At 37.6% G+C, this 5707-nt stretch overlaps 1 pseudogene; it reads left to right on the top strand.

The window, feature by feature from the left end:
• Positions 1–1044: 1044 nt before the first annotated feature.
• The window catches only part of LOC106302242, a 10000-nt pseudogene continuing 5337 nt past the window's right edge, over positions 1045–5707 (top strand).

Here is a 5707-nt window from a genome sequence, read left to right as displayed (position 1 = left end):
ATTCTGGTTATGAAGTCAAGGTATGGGAGGATCCGTGGATTCCAACTACGCCTGCTAGACCAGCTACACCTGTAGCGCCAGTGATGCACCCGAATATGAGAGTTAGTGAACTCATTAACCAGGAAATGAAGGAATGGGATGTAGGGTTACTAGAGGATTATGTTCATCCTGAAGATATACCACTCATTCGCAGTATGGCCACAAGTTCTAGTCATCGCTGTGATACATTCTGCTGGAGTTACACGAGGAATGGACATTAGGTTTAATGCAAATGAGATGATTGCACCAGTAGGTCAGGCCAACAGTAATGAGGTGAACCAAGCCTTAAGTTTGGGTAGTATTTGCCTGTTAGATGGATCGTGGACAGCTTCTGACAGATTTAGTGGATGTGGATGGGTCTGGATTGACAGCGCGGAAGACGTGCAACTTATGGGAACACGAAATTTCACTCGATGTGAATCAGCACTGCACTCGGAGGTAGAAGCACTGCGATGGGCGATGGAGAATATGCTTCAACACTCGTCGTGCCAGAGCTTTGGAACAGACTGCAAAGAGCTGATCGCAATGATAAAGGAACCTCAGGAGTGGCCAAGCTTCGCTACAGAATTGGAGAAGATAGAGACGATGCAGATTTGTTTCCCGGACTTCAAGATCATCCATGTGCCACGAGCGCGCAACCAGTCCTCTGATTTTTTAGCTAAGACTGCAAGAACTTTTCGTAGGGAGTTACTTTTTATTGGTTGTTCTATTCCGGTCTGGTTACCCAGACCATCTCAAGTTTGAGTAATAGAATGGCCGTTTGACGTAAAAAAAAAAAAAAAAAGATACCAATTGAAAGATTTTCTCCACATCATGTCTTCTTCAAGGTAAAACATTTATTTTCTTATGTTCTTTAATTTTGTGTGTGTGTGTTTAATACTAGCTAGTTAAATCGGTAGACAACTTAATTTACTCATAATAATTACCTTTCTGTATCATTTGCGTTATTGTATTTGTTGTTCTAACCTTCTATATAATAGGAACCCTTTGACGAATGTTGTTAGCATGAAAGGAGGCGACGGAGAACATAGCTATGCTAATAATTCTGGTCATCAGGGTTATTCCTCATCATCTAGCTATGATAAATTAACTAGAATAGTACTAGAGCATCTGCATAAATATAACTAGATTTTCATCCAAACTTTGAAAACGTAACTAGAATAGTACTAGAGCATCTGCATAAATATAACTAGATTTTCATCCAAACTTTGAAAAGGTGATATTATTATCTTTTCTACATAATTCAATATAATTAAATTAAAAATATTTAATTCTTTAGTTTTTGCTTATGCTTGTAAACCGTTTTGATTATATCTTTTGTTTTTTTGCTGATAAAATGTTTTATTTTAAAGTAGTTATTGAGTTCTTAAAATATAATACCCGCAATTTGTATTTTTATTTTTAAGACTAAAGCAGAGTTAATATTTATGTTATATTTTTGAATAATGATTATAAATTTAATTAATTATTTAAAAATAAAAGTTAAAAAATCTCTATAATATTTTATTATTGTACGTAGTAATATGAAATATTAAAAAAAAAATTAAAATCTATTTAGTGGCAAAATAATATCATATATATATAATGTTGTATTCTATTAAAATGGTCTAATATATAAGTAATAATCAAAATAGTTTTATAGAAATGTTTATGAATAGTTAAATTTTGAATGTTATAAATAGTAAATCACAGGTAAGGGTAAGTCTTATCTATATATATATATATATTTTATTAAGAAAGAGACGGTGGAGAGAGAGAGTCGACCGCTTTCCTTTTCCTCATAGGCGGCTACTTTCCTATTCCTCATAGGCGGCTGCTTTCCTATTTACATTAGACTTATGATTTGTACTATTTCCTTTTTAGTCTTTCTATTATTCTATGACGGTTTATCTATCTTGTAATTCCCTATATATAAAGGGCTCCTTATGTTTATGAAGAATAAAAATAAGAAACTATTCTCCTAAGTTTCACAACACGTTTCAGCACGAATCTCTAAACCCTAAGCTAAACAACCCAACTCAAAAACCCCAGCCCTCGGCGAACCTCCATCCCGATCGCGAAACCCTAATCCCGATCGAGAACCTCTCATCCCGTATTCAAACCGTTCCCGACCCAGGCTTGTTCGCGTCCCGATCAGCTCCAGCTCGCAACCCGATCAGTTCCAGCTCGCGACGATCTCAGCAACCAGCCCGTTCGCGACAGACGAAACCGATCCCCGTTCGCGACCCGATAGCAACTTGTTTGCGACCCGATCAGAACGTCCCAGCTCATGGCTCTTCTCTATTTGGTGGTCCATTCAACCCGATTTGAGGTTAAGGTAATAATTGAAACTGATAATCAAAATCCTAAAGTAATAGATCAAAACCCTAATAATTAAATCGAAAGCTAATGATCTGATTTGAAACCCTAAAACCCTAAAACCTTAAACCCTAATCACATATTATGCAAAACCCTAATGCTAAGAACATGTTCGATCCAAAACCCTAACTAATGCCTAAAATCGAAACTAAGATTGATTGCTTGATTCGATTTTAAAATTGAATTTGATTGAATATGTTTTTGAAATTGAATATGATCATATAGAAACCGTTTGCTAGGATTGCTAAATTCATACTTGAACCTGATTGATCAAATTTATAAAACTGATTGAATGAAATCGTATTGCTAGCCTTAATTGCTTGATCTGATTGCTAGAAATCGCATGATAGGATAGCTTGTTTTCATACGTTTTCAACTTGATCAAAACCCTAATACCTGAAATCGAAATTGATTGATTAAAACCGGATACTTATTTTGAAATTGAATCACATAGAACCCGTATGCAAAAAATCAAACTGATTGAATGTTTTTTTCAAATTGAAATCAATTGTATTGCTTGTTTGATTGAAACCGAATGCTAAGATTGAACACATCTTGTTTTGGCCGTGAGGCTTGATTGCATCATAACTTGTATAACTGGATTGCTTGAAAATATAGATTGCATTCACATGAACACATTTAAAGATATAAAATATAAAACATATGATTTCAGATGTCGAAAATCAACAACTTGGATTTTTCTGTCCTAAATCTCTCTGGAGATAATTACTTGCAATAGACACCTGATGCTAAGATCATCCTGAAATCCAAGGGACTCGGTGAATGTATCACCGAGGACAATAATGCTAGTGAGAAAGATAGATACAGAGCTATCTTGATTATTCACCATCATCTAACTAAGAGTCTCAAAGATCAGTATTTGACCATTGAGAATCCTTTAGACGTTTGGACAGAATTGAAAGCAAGATATGATCACCAGAGAACGGTGATCTTACCAAAGGCTATGTATGATTGGAGGAATCTCATAATCCAGGATTATAAGTCTGTGGATGAGTATAACTCAGCCCTATTTAAGATAGTTTCTAAATTGAAACTTTGTGGTGAGGATATAACGGATAAGGATATGCTAGAGAAAACCTTTTCCACCTTCCACACAAGCAATGTGTTGTTACAACAACAATACCGTGAAAAGGGCTTCACGACTTATGCTAACCTGATCTCATGTATATTGCTCGCTGAGCAAAACAATGAATTGTTGATGAGAAACAGTGAATTGAGACCTCCTAGATCAACCCCATTACCTGAAGCACATGCGGCCGCAGAGGCAAAGAAAGAGTCTAACCACGTCCAGAGCAATGGCAAACACGGCCGTGGCCGTGGAAGATGGCAAGGACGTGGTCGTGGCCGAAACTCTTTTGGTCGTGTTCGTGGCCACTATAACTCTTATGGCCGTGGCCAAGGAAACTCGTTTGGCCGTGGTCATGGCTGAGGCCATAGTACCTCTTTTAAACCACAAAACTCGACCAAATCCGTGTGCCATAGGTGTGGAATGAGTAACCATTGGGCTAAGACATGTAGGACTCCCAAACATCTCGTTGACCTCTATCAAGAGAGTCTGAAAGGGAAGATTCTTGAAGCCCATATGATCTATCAAGATGGTGAAGATGATTTTAATCATGAACTAGATGATCTTATGGATTATGAAACATCAGATTGTCTAAAAGAATCAAGTTGATTTCGGCCATCTAAAACTTTTGTGTTCTTTGTTTTGTGTTTTCTATGTTTTGTTATTTCTTTGAACTTGTTTTTTTTTTTTTTTTTTTTAAAAAAGAAACTTAATGAATAAATGATTTTGATATGAAGTCTCTAAAGTATCATTCTATAATCTTGTTTTGAAGAATAAAAGATAACATGGATATATTCGTGGTGGACAGTGGGTCATGCCACACGATCTTAAGAGACAAAAGATACTTCATTAATCTAACACTTAAAAACGCCAATATAAGTATTGTGGGTATAGCCGGCCTAATAGAAGGCTACGGCCAGGCCAACATCTTGTTGTCTAAGGGTACGCATCTAGAGATATCTGATGCATTATATTCACTCAGCTCAAAGAGCCTATTGAGTTTTAAAGATATCCGAATGAATGGCTTCCATATTGAGACTAAGGGAGAAGGGAACAAAGAGTTCCTTCAGATCATTGAAATCGCCCAAGGCCATAAGAAAGTCTTAGAGACTATACCTGCACCCTCTACTGGTCTTTACTATGCCAAGGTCAGTATGATAGAGGCTAATGCTACGGTAAACAAAGTGTTCACCGAAAATTTCACTCTTTGGCACGACCGGCTCGGCCATCCCGGCTCGACCATGATGCGAAAGTTGATATTAAACACAAATGGCCACACATTGAAAGAAAGAAGAGTTATCCCTAAGAATCTCACGTGTGCAGCATGTTCACAAGGGAAACTCATTGTTAGGCCATCACCAGTTAAAGTGACTAAGGAAACAATAAACGTTCTGGAAAGAATACAAGGAGACATCTGTGGACCAATACACCCACCTTGTGGGACGTTCAGATATTTTATGGTCCTCATTGATGCGTCCACAAGATGGTCGCATGTATGTCTATTATCAACCCGCAACTTGGCGTTTGCGAGGTTACTTGCTTAGATAATACGTTTAAGAGCTCACTTTCCAGACTTTCCTTTAAAGACTATACGTCTTGATAATGCTGGTGAATTCACGTCCCAAGCATTTAATGATTATTGTATGTCCATGGGGGTAAGTGTAGAACACTCAGTGGCACATGTACATACACAGAACGGCTTGGCCGAATCATTTATCAAACGCATACAACTAATTGCTAGACCGTTACTTATGAGATCAAAACTCCCGGTCTCAGCTTGGGGACATGCGGTTCTACATGCGGCCGAACTGATTCGCATCAGGCCATCTAGTGAACATAGATATTCCCCATCACAATTGCTCACGGGTCATGAGCCAGACATATCCCATCTTAAGACATTTGGATGTGCCGTCTATGTACCAATTGCACCACCACAGAGAACTAAGATGGGTCCTCAAAGGAGGATGGGGATATATGTTGGATATGACTCTCCCACAATAATTAAGTACCTTGAGCCAACTACGAGTGATTTATTTAAGGCCAGGTATGTGGATTGTCACTTTGATGAATCCGACCATCCAACATTAGGGGGAGACAATAATAAGCTGGTAAAAGAAATTACATGGAATCAAACATGCTTATCTTGGCAAGATCCTCGGACTCAGGAATGTGATTTAGAAGTCCAAAAGATAATACATTTACAAAAGCTAGCTAATCAATGTC

The sequence above is a fragment of the Brassica oleracea genome, chromosome C1 (genome assembly GCF_000695525.1).
Source record: "Brassica oleracea var. oleracea cultivar TO1000 chromosome C1, BOL, whole genome shotgun sequence".
Classification (NCBI taxonomy): domain Eukaryota; kingdom Viridiplantae; phylum Streptophyta; class Magnoliopsida; order Brassicales; family Brassicaceae; genus Brassica; species Brassica oleracea.
The sequence above is the reverse complement of the archived record's forward strand: the minus strand, read 5'-3'. Positions and strand labels throughout refer to the sequence as shown.